Below are 15,973 nucleotides of genomic sequence, written 5' to 3' on the forward strand. Positions count from 1 at the left end.
GAATTACTCTCAGATGTGATTAAGGCGAATGGCGCCGATAAAGCATTTGCCAAAGCGGTACAGCATAAGTTGGGACGAGGCAGTCTGAATTACATTTTATAGATGTATTTCACACATATCTCAGAGCCTCTCGCGATCTTCGTCGTCGTCGTCGTCGTCGTCGTCGTCGCCGCCGCCGCTTCTGCAGAAGTAGCAAATGGCCATCGTAGCAAATGCGGCGAGGGACACCCTGCCTTCGATTCCGAATGCACAAAGTGTGTGGTCTTGTTTCTCAGTCTATATTTGGTCGGTCTCGTCAGAGGTGGAATGTAACGAATGGGTGGGAAAGAGCAAAAGGCAGCGGCTGTGTAGAACGAAAACACAAATCCTCAGGGGTGTGAGCGTTTCGAGATGAGTCGTATACATGTAAATGTTGGTCGTCAGTGACCGTGTGGCCTAGTGGATAAGGCGTCGGACTTCGGATCTGAAAATTACAGGTTCGAATGCTGTCACGCTTGTGTTTTTCCAGATCTGAAAAAGAAACATACCGTTTTAATGTAGCAATTGAGCAGTACGAAACCGTCTGAATGTTGCTGTTGACCATTTTTTGCTTGGAGATGCTCTTGAGCTTCAAACACACACAGCAAGACCGGTGTTAACTAGCGAAATGGTCGGCAGAGTGCCGACACAGCGAGTTTTGACTATCACTTGCACATCTAAAACAACGTCGGAAAGTAACTCGTTCGGCTTTTGAGTCACATAAAGTATGTGTGTTAATTTTGAAGCCACTAGCTCTGCTTGTTGTCATGCAATTTCTTTGCCTCTCAGAAATGATTATGACATAAAAGTGAAGTACGTGACGAGTGTGACGTTAGGAAAACATTAGGCAGCATGGAGAGATTCTGTATGGGACCACCCAACCCAAACGAGTACTGTGTGACGTGCTACCCGGCAGGTATTCATCGAGGTAGCCGGCTAGTTCAGTCGGTGGAGCGTGAGAATCTTAATCCTAGGTTTGTTGGTTCGAGCCCCACGCTGGGCGCGAACGGAATTTTGTTCCGCTGCAGATGTAAATTACCGTTTTTCTAATTAACGAGATTTAATGGAAATAGCAACATTAAACTTTGCCTACGTCTCTGTCAGTCGCAAGGAAACTGTATTTGAAGGTGAAGGTGATTTTGTAGACATGTGTGAAAGACATGTTCTGAAATGCAAGTGTTGTTGTTTGGAGAGCACATCGGTTACGTGTCAGATGTGTAGCCAAGCAGTAATTTGTCGCCATAGCTGCAAATATTAGCCGGTAATATGAAGTGTTGTCAGCTAAAGTCTGATGATGCAGGCGACCGTAAGGACGAAGTACCCAAGAGTACCGCTAGGCCGCGCCTATTTAGCTCAGTGGTAGAGCACTGGTCTAATAAACCAGGGGTCGTAAGTTCCATCCTCACAGGAGAAAGATGAATTTTGGAAATCAGTTGCGCGTCGTGGCCGTATAGCAAACAGTACCTGTGATGACGAACAATTAGCGACAGGCGTTTTTTTAAGAATTACTCTCAGATGTGATTAAGGCGAATGGCGCCGATAAAGCATTTGCCAAAGCGGTACAGCATAAGTTGGGACGAGGCAGTCTGAATTACATTTAATAGATGTATTTCTCACATATCTCAGAGCCTCTCGCGATCTTCGTCGTCGTCGTCGTCGTCGTCGTCGTCGTCGTCGTCGTCGTCGTCGTCGCCGCCGCCGCCGCTTCTGCAGAAGTAGCAAATGGCCATCGTAGCAAATGCGGCGAGGGACGCCCTGCCTTCGATTCCGAATGCACAAAGTGTGTGGTCTTGTTTCTCAGTCTATATTTGGTCGGTCTCGTCATAGGTTGAATGTAACGAATGGGTGGGAAAGAGCAAGGGGCAGCGGCTGTGTAGAACGAAAACACAAATCCTCAGGGGTGTGAGCGTTTCGAGATGAGTCGTATACATGTAAATGTTGGTCGTCAGTGACCGCGTGGCCTAGTGGATAAGGCGTCGGACTTCGGATCTGAAAATTACAGGTTCGAATGCTGTCACGCTTGTGTTTTTCCAGATCTGAAAAAGAAACATACCGTTTTAATGTAGCAATTGAGCATTACGAAACCGTCTGAATGTTGCTGTTGACCATTTTTTGCTTGGAGATGCTCTTGAGCTTGAAACACACACAGCAAGACCGGTGTTAACTAGCGAAATGGTCGGCAGAGTGCCGACACAGCGAGTTTTGACTATCACTTGCACATCTAAAACAACGTCGGAAAGTAACTCGTTCGGCTTTTGAGTCACATAAAGTATGTGTGTTAATTTTGAAGCCACTAGCTCTGCTTGTTGTCATGCAATTTCTTTGCCTCTCAGAAATGATTATGACATAAAAGTGAAGTACGTGACGAGTGTGACGTTAGGAAAACATTAGGCAGCATGGAGAGATTCTGTATGGGACCACCCAACCCAAACGAGTACTGTGTGACGTGCTACCCGGCAGGTATTCATCGAGGTAGCCGGCTAGCTCGGTCGGTAGAGGGTCAGACTCTTAATCCCAGGGTCGTGGGTTCGAGCCAGACGCTGGGCGGAACGGAATTTTGTTCCGCTGCAGATGTAAATTACCGTTTTTCTGATTAACGAGATTTAATGGAAATAGCAACATTAAACTTTGCCTACGTCTCTGCCAGTCGCAAGGAAACTGTATTTGAAGGTGAAGGTGATTTTGTAGACATGTGTGAAAGACATGTTCTGAAATGCAAGTGTTGTTGTTTGGAGAGCACATCGGTTACGTGTCAGATGTGTAGCCAAGCAGTAATTTGTCGCCATAGCTGCAAATATTAGCCGGTAATATGAAGTGTTGTCAGCTAAAGTCTGATGATGCAGACGACCGTAAGGACGAAGTACCCAAGAGTACCGCTAGGCCGCGCCTATTTAGCTCAGTGGTAGAGCACTGGTCTAATAAACCAGGGGTCGTAAGTTCCATCCTCACAGGAGAAAGATGAATTTTGGAAATCAGTTGCGCGTCGTGGCCGTATAGCAAACAGTACCTGTGATGACGAACAATTAGCGACAGGCGTTTTTTTAAGAATTACTCTCAGATGTGATTAAGGCGAATGGCGCCGATAAAGCATTTGCCAAAGCGGTACAGCATAAGATGGGACGAGGCAGTCTGAATTACATTTTATAGATGTATTTCTCACATATCTCAGAGCCTCTCGCGATCTTCGTCGTCGTCGTCGTCGTCGTCGTCGTCGTCGTCGTCGCCGCCGCTTCTGCAGAAGTAGCAAATGGCCATCGTAGCAAATGCGGCGAGGGACGCCCTGCCTTCGATTCCGAATGCACAAAGTGTGTGGTCTTGTTTCTCAGTCTATATTTGGTCGGTCTCGTCAGAGGTTGAATGTAACGAATGGGTGGGAAAGAGCAAAAGGCAGCGGCTGTGTAGAACGAAAACACAAATCCTCAGGGGTGTGAGCGTTTCGAGATGAGTCGTATACATGTAAATGTTGGTCGTCAGTGACCGTGTGGCCTAGTGGATAAGGCGTCGGACTTCGGATCTGAAAATGACAGGTTCGAATGCTGTCACGCTTGTGTTTTTCCAGATCTGAAAAAGAAACATACCGTTTTAATGTAGCAATTGAGCAGTACGAAACCGTCTGAATGTTGCTGTTGACCATTTTTTGCTTGGAGATGCTCTTGAGCTTCAAACACACACAGCAAGACCGGTGTTAACTAGCGAAATGGTCGGCAGAGTGCCGACACAGCGAGTTTTGACTATCACTTGCACATCTAAAACAACGTCGGAAAGTAACTCGTTCGGCTTTTGAGTCACATAAAGTATGTGTGTTAATTTTGAAGCCACTAGCTCTGCTTGTTGTCATGCAATTTCTTTGCCTCTCAGAAATGATTATGACATAAAAGTGAAGTACGTGACGAGTGTGACGTTAGGAAAACATTAGGCAGCATGGAGAGATTCTGTATGGGACCACCCAACCCAAACGAGTACTGTGTGACGTGCTACCCGGCAGGCATTCATCGAGGTAGCCGGCTAGTTCAGTCGGTGGAGCGTGAGAATCTTAATCCTAGGTTTGTTGGTTCGAGCCCCACGCTGGGCGCGAACGGAATTTTGTTCCGCTGCAGATGTAAATTACCGTTTTTCTAATTAACGAGATTTAATGGAAATAGCAACATTAAACTTTGCCTAGGTCTCTGTCAGTCGCAAGGAAACTGTATTTGAAGGTGAAGGTGATTTTGTAGACATGTGTGAAAGACATGTTCTGAAATGCAAGTGTTGTTGTTTGGAGAGCACATCGGTTACGTGTCAGATGTGTAGCCAAGCAGTAATTTGTCGCCATAGCTGCAAATATTAGCCGGTAATATGAAGTGTTGTCAGCTAAAGTCTGATGATGCAGACGACCGTAAGGACGAAGTACCCAAGAGTACCGCTAGGCCGCGCCTATTTAGCTCAGTGGTAGAGCACTGGTCTAATAAACCAGGGGTCGTAAGTTCCATCCTCACAGGAGAAAGATGAATTTTGGAAATCAGTTGCGCGTCGTGGCCGTATAGCAAACAGTACCTGTGATGACGAACAATTAGCGACAGGCGTTTTTTTAAGAATTACTCTCAGATGTGATTAAGGCGAATGGCGCCGATAAAGCATTTGCCAAAGCGGTACAGCATAAGTTGGGACGAGGCAGTCTGAATTACATTTTATAGATGTATTTCTCACATATCTCAGAGCCTCTCGCGATCTTCGTCGTCGTCGTCGTCGTCGTCGTCGTCGTCGTCGTCGTCGTCGTCGTCGTCGTCGCCGCCGCCGCTTCTGCAGAAGTAGCAAATGGCCATCGTAGCAAATGCGGCGAGGGACGCCCTGCCTTCGATTCCGAATGCACAAAGTGTGTGGTCTTGTTTCTCAGTCTATATTTGGTCGGTCTCGTCATAGGTTGAATGTAACGAATGGGTGGGAAAGAGCAAGGGGCAGCGGCTGTGTAGAACGAAAACACAAATCCTCAGGGGTGTGAGCGTTTCGAGATGAGTCGTATACATGTAAATGTTGGTCGCCAGTGACCGCGTGGCCTAGTGGATAAGGCGTCGGACTTCGGATCTGAAAATTACAGGTTCGAATGCTGTCACGCTTGTGTTTTTCCAGATCTGAAAAAGAAACATACCGTTTTAATGTAGCAATTGAGCAGTACGAAACCGTCTGAATGTTGCTGTTGACCATTTTTTGCTTGGAGATGCTCTTGAGCTTCAAACACACACAGCAAGACCGGTGTTAACTAGCGAAATGGTCGGCAGAGTGCCGACACAGCGAGTTTTGAATATCACTTGCACATCTAAAACAACGTCGGAAAGTAACTCGTTCGGCTTTTGAGTCACATAAAGTATGTGTGTTAATTTTGAAGCCACTAGCTCTGCTTGTTGTCATGCAATTTCTTTGCCTCTCAGAAATGATTATGACATAAAAGTGAAGTACGTGACGAGTGTGACGTTAGGAAAACATTAGGCAGCATGGAGAGATTCTGTATGGGACCACCCAACCCAAACGAGTACTGTGTGACGTGCTACCCGGCAGGTATTCATCGAGGTAGCCGGCTATCTCGGTCGGTAGAGGGTCAGACTCTTAATCCCAGGGTCGTGGGTTCGAGCCAGACGCTGGGCGGAACGGAATTTTGTTCCGCTGCAGATGTAAATTACCGTTTTTCTGATTAACGATATTTAATGGAAATAGCAACATTAAACTTTGCCTACGTCTCTGCCAGTCGTAAGGAAACTGTATTTGAAGGTGAAGGTGATTATGTAGACATGTGTGAAAGACATGTTCTGAAATGCAAGTGTTGTTGTTTGGAGAGCACATCGGTTACGTGTCAGATGTGTAGCCAAGCAGTAATTTGTCGCCATAGCTGCAAATATTAGCCGGTAATATGAAGTGTTGTCAGCTAAAGTCTGATGATGCAGACGACCGTAAGGACGAAGTACCCAAGAGTACGCTATGCCGCGCCTATTTAGCTCAGTGGTAGAGCACTGGTCTAATAAACCAGGGGTCGTAAGTTCCATCCACACAGGAGAAAGATGAATTTTGGAAATCAGTTGCGCGTCGTGGCCATATAGCAAACAGTACCTGTGATGACGAACAATTAGCGACAGGCGTTTTTTTAAGAATTACTCTCAGATGTGATTAAGGCGAATGGCGCCGATAAAGCATTTGCCAAAGCGGTACAGCATAAGTTGGGACGAGGCAGTCTGAATTACATTTTATAGATGTATTTCTCACATATCTCAGAGCCTCTCGCGATCTTGGTCGTCGTCGTCGTCGTCGTCGTCGTCGTCGTCGTCGTCGTCGCCGCCGCCGCCGCTTCTGCAGAAGTAGCAAATGGCCATCGTAGCAAATGCGGCGAGGGACGCCCTGCCTTCGATTCCGAATGCACAAAGTGTGTGGTCTTGTTTCTCAGTCTATATTTGGTCGGTCTCGTCAGAGGTTGAATGTAACGAATGGGTGGGAAAGAGCAAAAGGCAGCGGCTGTGTAGAACGAAAACACAAATCCTCAGGGGTGTGAGCGTTTCGAGATGAGTCGTATACATGTAAATGTTGGTCGTCAGTGACCGTGTGGCCTAGTGGATAAGGCGTCGGACTTCGGATCTGAAAATTACAGGTTCGAATGCTGTCACGCTTGTGTTTTTCCAGATCTGAAAAAGAAACATACCGTTTTAATGTAGCAATTGAGCAGTACGAAACCGTCTGAATGTTGCTGTTGACCATTTTTTGCTTGGAGATGCTCTTGAGCTTCAAACACACACAGCAAGACCGGTGTTAACTAGCGAAATGGTCGGCAGAGTGCCGACACAGCGAGTTTTGACTATCACTTGCACATCTAAAACAACGTCGGAAAGTAACTCGTTCGGCTTTTGAGTCACATAAAGTATGTGTGTTAATTTTGAAGCCACTAGCTCTGCTTGTTGTCATGCAATTTCTTTGCCTCTCAGAAATGATTATGACATAAAAGTGAAGTACGTGACGAGTGTGACGTTAGGAAAACATTAGGCAGCATGGAGAGATTCTGTATGGGACCACCCAACCCAAACGAGTACTGTGTGACGTGCTACCCGGCAGGTATTCATCGAGGTAGCCGGTTAGTTCAGTCGGTGGAGCGTGAGAATCTTAATCCTAGGTTTGTTGGTTCGAGCCCCACGCTGGGCGCGAACGGAATTTTGTTCCGCTGCAGATGTAAATTACCGTTTTTCTAATTAACGAGATTTAATGGAAATAGCAACATTAAACTTTGCCTACGTCTCTGTCAGTCGCAAGGAAACTGTATTTGAAGGTGAAGGTGATTTTGTAGACATGTGTGAAAGACATGTTCTGAAATGCAAGTGTTGTTGTTTGGAGAGCACATCGGTTACGTGTCAGATGTGTAGCCAAGCAGTAATTTGTCGCCATAGCTGCAAATATTAGCCGGTAATATGAAGTGTTGTCAGCTAAAGTCTGATGATGCAGACGACCGTAAGGACGAAGTACCCAAGAGTACCGCTAGGCCGCGCCTATTTAGCTCAGTGGTAGAGCACTGGTCTAATAAACCAGGGGTCGTAAGTTCCATCCTCACAGGAGAAAGATGAATTTTGGAAATCAGTTGCGCGTTGTGGCCGTATAGCAAACAGTACCTGTGATGACGAACAATTAGCGACAGGCGTTTTTTTAAGAATTACTCTCAGATGTGATTAAGGCGAATGGCGCCGATAAAGCATTTGCCAAAGCGGTACAGCATAAGGTGGGACAAGGCAGTCTGAATTACATTTTATAGATGTATTTCTCACATATCTCAGAGCCTCTCGCGATCTTCGTCGTCGTCGTCGTCGTCGTCGTCGTCGTCGTCGTCGTCGTCGTCGTCGCCGCCGCCGCCGCTTCTGCAGAAGTAGCAAATGGCCATCGTAGCAAATGCGGCGAGGGACGCCCTGCCTTCGATTCCGAATGCACAAAGTGTGTGGTCTTGTTTCTCAGTCTATATTTGGTCGGTCTCGTCAGAGGTTGAATGTAACGAATGGGTGGGAAAGAGCAAAAGGCAGCGGCTGTGTAGAACGAAAACACAAATCCTCAGGGGTGTGAGCGTTTCGAGATGAGTCGTATACATGTAAATGTTGGTCGTCAGTGACCGTGTGGCCTAGTGGATAAGGCGTCGGACTTCGGATCTGAAAATTACAGGTTCGAATGCTGTCACGCTTGTGTTTTTCCAGATCTGAAAAAGAAACATACCGTTTTAATGTAGCAATTGAGCAGTACGAAACCGTCTGAATGTTGCTGTTGACCATTTTTTGCTTGGAGATGCTCTTGAGCTTCAAACACACACAGCAAGACCGGTGTTAACTAGCGAAATGGTCGGCAGAGTGCCGACACAGCGAGTTTTGACTATCACTTGCACATCTAAAACAACGTCGGAAAGTAACTCGTTCGGCTTTTGAGTCACATAAAGTATGTGTGTTAATTTTGAAGCCACTAGCTCTGCTTGTTGTCATGCAATTTCTTTGCCTCTCAGAAATGATTATGACATAAAAGTGAAGTACGTGACGAGTGTGACGTTAGGAAAACATTAGGCAGCATGGAGAGATTCTGTATGGGACCACCCAACCCAAACGAGTACTGTGTGACGTGCTACCCGGCAGGTATTCATCGAGGTAGCCGGCTAGTTCAGTCGGTGGAGCGTGAGAATCTTAATCCTAGGTTTGTTGGTTCGAGCCCCACGCTGGGCGCGAACGGAATTTTGTTCCGCTGCAGATGTAAATTACCGTTTTTCTAATTAACGAGATTTAATGGAAATAGCAACATTAAACTTTGCCTAGGTCTCTGTCAGTCGCAAGGAAACTGTATTTGAAGGTGAAGGTGATTTTGTAGACATGTGTGAAAGACATGCTCTGAAATGCAAGTGTTGTTGTTTGGAGAGCACATCGGTTACGTGTCAGATGTGTAGCCAAGCAGTAATTTGTCGCCATAGCTGCAAATATTAGCCGGTAATATGAAGTGTTGTCAGCTAAAGTCTGATGATGCAGACGACCGTAAGGACGAAGTACCCAAGAGTACCGCGAGGCCGCGCCTATTTAGCTCAGTGGTAGAGCACTGGTCTAATAAACCAGGGGTCGTAAGTTCCATCCTCACAGGAGAAAGATGAATTTAGGAAATCAGTTGCGCGTTGTGGCCGTATAGCAAACAGTACCTGTGATGACGAACAATTAGCGACAGGCGTTTTTTTAAGAATTACTCTCAGATGTGATTAAGGCGAATGGCGCCGATAAAGCATTTGCCAAAGCGGTACAGCATAAGGTGGGACGAGGCAGTCTGAATTACATTTTATAGATGTATTTCTCACATATCTCAGAGCCTCTCGCGATCTTCGTCGTCGTCGTCGTCGTCGTCGTCGTCGTCGTCGTCGTCGTCGCCGCCGCCGCCGCTTCTGCATAAGTAGCAAATGGCCATCGTAGCAAATGCGGCGAGGGACGCCCTGCCTTCGATTCCGAATGCACAAAGTGTGTGGTCTTGTTTCTCAGTCTATATTTGGTCGGTCTCGTCAGAGGTTGAATGTAACGAATGCGTGGGAAAGAGCAAGGGGCAGCGGCTGTGTAGAACTAAAACACAAATCCTCAGGGGTGTGAGCGTTTCGAGATGAGTCGTATACATGTAAATGTTGGTCGTCAGTGACCGTGTGGCCTGGTGGATAAGGCGTCGGACTTCGGATCTGAAAATTACAGGTTCGAATGCTGTCACGCTTGTGTTTTTCCAGATCTGAAAAAGAAACATACCGTTTTAATGTAGCAATTGAGCAGTACGAAACCGTCTGAATGTTGCTGTTGACCATTTTTTGCTTGGAGATGCTCTTGAGCTACAAACACACACAGCAAGACCGGTGTTAACTAGCGAAATGGTCGGCAGAGTGCCGACACAGCGAGTTTTGACTATCACTTGCACATCTAAAACAACGTCGGAAAGTAACTCGTTCGGCTTTTGAGTCACATAAAGTATGTGTGTTAATTTTGAAGCCACTAGCTCTGCTTGTTGTCATGCAATTTCTTTGCCTGTCAGAAATGATTATGACATAAAAGTGAAGTACGTGACGAGTGTGACGTTAGGAAAACATTAGGCAGCATGGAGAGATTCTGTATGGGACCACCCAACCCAAACGAGTACTGTGTGACGTGCTACCCGGCAGGTATTCATCGAGGTAGCCGGCTAGCTCGGTCGGTAGAGGGTCAGACTCTAAATCCCAGGGTCGTGGGTTCGAGCCAGACGCTGGGCGGAACGGAATTTTGTTCCGCTGCAGATGTAAATTACCGTTTTTCTGATTAACGAGATTTAATGGAAATAGCAACATTAAACTTTGCCTACGTCTCTGTCAGTCGCAAGGAAACTGTATTTGAAGGTGAAGGTGATTTTGTAGACATGTGTGAAAGACATGTTCTGAAATGCAAGTGTTGTTGTTTGGAGAGCACATCGGTTACGTGTCAGATGTGTAGCCAAGCAGTAATTTGTCGCCATAGCTGCAAATATTAGCCGGTAATATGAAGTGTTGTCAGCTAAAGTCTGATGATGCGGACGACCGTAAGGACGAAGTACACAAGAGTACCGCTAAGCCGCGCCTCTTTAGCTCAGTGGTAGAGCACTGGTCTAATAAACCAGTGGTCGTAAGTTCCATCCTCACAGGAGAAAGATGAATTTTGGAAATCAATTGCGCGTCGTGGCCGTATAGCAAACAGTACCTGTGATGACGAACAATTAGCGACAGGCGTTTTTTTAAGAATTACTATCAGATGCGATTAAGGCGAATGGCGCAGATAAAGCATTTGCCAAAGCGGTACAGCATAAGGTGGGACGAGGCAGTCCGAATTACATTTTATAGATGTATTTCTCACATATCTCAGAGCCTCTCGCGATCTCCGTCGTCGTCGTCGTCGTCGTCGTCGTCGCCGCCGCCGCCGCTTCTGCATAAGTAGCAAATGGCCATCGTAGCAAATGCGGCGAGGGACGCCCTGCCTTCGATTCCGAATGCACAAAGTGTGTGGTCTTGTTTCTCAGTCTATATTTGGTCGGTCTCGTCAGAGGTTGAATGTAACGAATGCGTGGGAAAGAGCAAAAGGCAGCGGCTGTGTAGAACTAAAACACAAATCCTCAGGGGTGTGAGCGTTTCGAGATGAGTCGTATACATGTAAATGTTGGTCGTCAGTGACCGTGTGGCCTGGTGGATAAGGCGTCGGACTTCGGATCTGAAAATTACAGGTTCGAATGCTGTCACGCTTGTGTTTTTCCAGATCTGAAAAAGAAACATACCGTTTTAATGTAGCAATTGAGCAGTACGAAACCGTCTGAATGTTGCTGTTGACCATTTTTTGCTTGGAGATGCTCTTGAGCTACAAACACACACAGCAAGACCGGTGTTAACTAGCGAAATGGTCGGCAGAGTGCCGACACAGCGAGTTTTGACTATCACTTGCACATCTAAAACAACGTCGGAAAGTAACTCGTTCGGCTTTTGAGTCACATAAAGTATGTGTGTTAATTTTGAAGCCACTAGCTCTGCTTGTTGTCATGCAATTTCTTTGCCTCTCAGAAATGATTATGACATAAAAGTGAAGTACGTGACGAGTGTGACGTTAGGAAAACATTAGGCAGCATGGAGAGATTCTGTATGGGACCACCCAACCCAAACGAGTACTGTGTGACGTGCTACCCGGCAGGTATTCATCGAGGTAGCCGGCTAGTTCAGTCGGTGGAGCGTGAGAATCTTAATCCTAGGTTTGTTGGTTCGAGCCCCACGCTGGGCGCGAATGGAATTTTGTTCCGCTGCAGATGTAAATTACCGTTTTTCTAATTAACGAGATTTAATGGAAATAGCAACATTAAACTTTGCCTACGACTCTGCCAGTCGCAAGGAAACTGTATTTGAAGGTGAAGGTGATTTTGTAGACATGTGTGAAAGACATGTTCTGAAATGCAAGTGTTGTTGTTTGGAGAGCACATCGGTTACGTGTCAGATGTGTAGCCAAGCAGTAATTTGTCGCCATAGCTGCAAATATTAGCCAGTAATATGAAGTGTTGTCAGCTAAAGTCTGATGATGCAGACGACCGTAAGGACGAAGTACCCAAGAGTACCGCTAGGCCGCGCCTATTTAGCTCAGTGGTAGAGCACTGGTCTAATAAACCAGTGGTCGTAAGTCTCATCCTCACAGGAGAAAGATGAATTTTGGAAATCAGTTGCGCGTCGTGGCCGTATAGCAAACAGTACCTGTGATGACGAACAATTAGCGACAGGCGTTTTTTTAAGAATTACTCTCAGATGTGATTAAGGCGAATGGCGCCGATAAAGCATTTGCCAAAGCGGTACAGCATAAGGTGGGACGAGGCAGTCTGAATTACATTTTATAGATGTATTTCTCACATATCTCAGAGCCTCTCGCGATCTTCATCGTCGTCGTCGTCGTCGTCGTCGTCGTCGTCGTCGCCGCCGCCGCTTCTGCAGAAGTAGCAAATGGCCATCGTAGCAAATGCGGCGAGGGACGCCCTGCCTTCGATTCCGAATGCACAAAGTGTGTGGTCTTGTTTCTCAGTCTATATTTGGTCGGTCTCGTCAGAGGTTGAATGTAACGAATGGGTGGGAAAGAGCAAGGGGCAGCGGCTGTGTAGAACGAAAACACAAATCCTCAGGGGTGTGAGCGTTTCGAGATGAGTCTTATACATGTAAATGTTGGTCGTCAGTGACCGTGTGGCCTAGTGGATAAGGCGTCGGACTTCGGATCTGAAAATTACAGGTTCGAATGCTGTCACGCTTGTGTTTCTCCAGATCTGAAAAAGAAACATACCGTTTTAATGTAGCAATTGAGCAGTACGAAACCGTCTGAATGTTGCTGTTGACCATTTTTTGCTTGGAGATGCTCTTGAGCTTCAAACACACACAGCAAGACCGGTGTTAACTAGCGAAATGGTCGGCAGAGTGCCGACACAGCGAGTTTTGACTATCACTTGCACATCTAAAACAACGTCGGAAAGTAACTCGTTCGGCTTTTGAGTCACATAAAGTATGTGTGTTAATTTTGAAGCCACTAGCTCTGCTTGTTGTCATGCAATTTCTTTGCCTCTCAGAAATGATTATGACATAAAAGTGAAGTACGTGACGAGTGTGACGTTAGGAAAACATTAGGCAGCATGGAGATATTCTGTATGGGACCACCCAACCCAAACGAGTACTGTGTGACGTGCTACCCGGCTGGTATTCATCGAGGTAGCCGGCTAGCTCGGTCGGTAGAGGGTCAGACTCTTAATCCCAGGGTCGTGGGTTCGAGCCAGACGCTGGGCGGAACGGAATTTTGTTCCGCTGCAGATGTAAATTACCGTTTTTCTGATTAACGAGATTTAATGGAAATAGCAACATTAAACTTTGCCTACGTCTCTGCCAGTCGCAAGGAAACTGTATTTGAAGGTGAAGGTGATTTTGTAGACATGTGTGAAAGACATGTTCTGAAATGCAAGTGTTGTTGTTTGGAGAGCACATCGGTTACGTGTCAGATGTGTAGCCAAGCAGTAATTTGTCGCCATAGCTGCAAATATTAGCCGGTAATATGAAGTGTTGTCAGCTAAAGTCTGATGATGCAGACGACCGTAAGGACGAAGTACCCAAGAGTACCGCTAGGCCGCGCCTATTTAGCTCAGTGGTAGAGCACTGGTCTAACAAACCAGGGGTCGTAAGTTCCATCCTCACAGGAGAAAGATGAATTTTGGAAATCAGTTGCGCGTCGTGGCCGTATAGCAAACAGTACCTGTGATGACGAACAATTAGCGACAGGCGTTTTTTTAAGAATTACTCTCAGATGTGATTAAGGCGAATGGCGCCGATAAAGCATTTGCCAAAGCGGTACAGCATAAGTTGGGACGAGGCAGTCTGAATTACATTTTATGGATGTATTTCTCACATATCTCAGAGCCTCTCGCGATCTTCGTCGTCGTCGTCGTCGTCGTCGTCGTCGTCGTCGTCGTCGCCGCCGCCGCTTCTGCAGAAGTAGCAAATGGCCATCGTAGCAAATGCGGCGAGGGACGCCCTGCCTTCGATTCCGAATGCACAAAGTGTGTGGTCTTGTTTCTCAGTCTATATTTGGTCGGTCTCGTCAGAGGTTGAATGTAACGAATGGGTGGGAAAGAGCAAAAGGCAGCGGCTGTGTCGAACGAAAACACATATCCTCAGGGGTGTGAGCGTTTCGAGATGAGTCGTATACATGTAAATGTTGGTCGTCAGTGACCGTGTAGCCTAGTGGATAAGGCGTCGGACTTCGGATCTGAAAATTACAGGTTCGAATGCTGTCACGCTTGTGTTTTTCCAGATCTGAAAAAGAAACATACCGTTTTAATGTAGCAATTGAGCAGTACGAAACCGTCTGAATGTTGCTGTTGACCATTTTTTGCTTGGAGATGCTCTTGAGCTTCAAACACACACAGCAAGACCGGTGTTAACTAGCGAAATGGTCGGCAGAGTGCCGACACAGCGAGTTTTGACTATCACTTGCACATCTAAAACAACGTCGGAAAGTAACTCGTTCGGCTTTTGAGTCACATAAAGTATGTGTGTTAATTTTGAAGCCACTAGCTCTGCTTGTTGTCATGCAATTTCTTTGCCTCTCAGAAATGATTATGACATAAAAGTGAAGTACGTGACGGGTGTGACGTTAGGAAAACATTAGGCAGCATGGACAGATTCTGTATGGGACCACCCAACCCAAACGAGTACTGTGTGACGTGCTACCCGGCAGGTATTCATCGAGGTAGCCGGCTAGTTCAGTCGGTGGAGCGTGAGAATCTTAATCCTAGGTTTGTTGGTTCGAGCCCCACGCTGGGCGCGAATGGAATTTTGTTCCGCTGCAGATGTAAATTACCGTTTTTCTAATTAACGAGATTTAATGGAAATAGCAACATTAAACTTTGCCTACGTCTCTGTCAGTCGCAAGGAAACTGTATTTGAAGGTGAAGGTGATTTTGTAGACATGTGTGAAAGACATGTTCTGAAATGCAAGTGTTGTTGTTTGGAGAGCACATCGGTTACGTTTCAGATGTGTAGCCAAGCAGTAATTTGTCGCCATAGCTGCAAATATTAGCCGGTAATATGAAGTGTTGTCAGCTAAAGTCTGATGATGCAGACGACCGTAAGGACGAAGTACACAAGAGTACCGCTAGGCCGCGCCTCTTTAGCTCAGTGGTAGAGCACTGGTCTAATAAACCAGTGGTCGTAACTTCCATCCTCACAGGAGAAAGATGAATTTTGGAAATCAGTTGCGCGTCGTGGCCGTATAGCAAACAGTACCTGTGATGACGAACAATTAGCGACAGGCGTTTTTTTAAGAATTACTCTCAGATGCGATTAAGGCGAATGGCGCAGATAAAGCATTTGCCAAAGCGGTACAGCATAAGGTGGGACGAGGCAGTCTGAATTACATTTTATAGATGTATTTCTCACATATCTCAGAGCCTCTCGCGATCTTCGTCGTCGTCGTCGTCGTCGTCGTCGTCGTCGCCGCCGCCGCTTCTGCAGAAGTGGCAAATGGCCATCGTAGCAAATGCGGCGAGGGACGCCCTGCCTTCGATTCCGAATGCACAAAGTGTGTGGTCTTGTTTCTCAGTCTATATTTGGTCGGTCTCGTCAGAGGTTGAATGTAACGAATGGGTGGGAAAGAGCAAGGGGCAGCGGCTGTGTAGAACGAAAACACAAATCCTCAGGGGTGTGAGCGTTTCGAGATGAGTCGTATACATGTAAATGTTCGTCGTCAGTTACCGCGTGGCCTAGTGGATAAGGCGACGGACTTCGGATCTGAAAATTACAGGTTCGAATGCTGTCACGCTTGTGTTTTTCCAGATCTCAAAAAGAAACATACCGTTTTAATGTAGCAATTGAGCAGTACGAAACCGTCTGAATGTTGCTGTTGACCATTTTTTGCTTGGAGATGCTCTTGAGCTTCAAACACACACAGCAAGACCGGTG

General features: G+C 46.4%; 1 non-coding gene across 1 annotated transcript; it reads left to right on the plus strand.

Annotated features, from left to right (window-relative positions):
• Window positions 1-10,593: 10,593 nt before the first annotated feature.
• On the plus strand, window positions 10,594-10,665 carry Trnai-aau (transfer RNA isoleucine (anticodon AAU)). The gene has a single exon. It is a non-coding gene; the product is annotated as a tRNA-Ile (tRNA).
• The last annotated feature ends 5,308 nt before the right edge of the window (window positions 10,666-15,973 follow it).

The sequence above is a fragment of the Schistocerca gregaria genome, chromosome 8, assembly GCF_023897955.1.
Source record: "Schistocerca gregaria isolate iqSchGreg1 chromosome 8, iqSchGreg1.2, whole genome shotgun sequence".
Taxonomy (NCBI): Eukaryota; Metazoa; Arthropoda; class Insecta; order Orthoptera; family Acrididae; genus Schistocerca; species Schistocerca gregaria.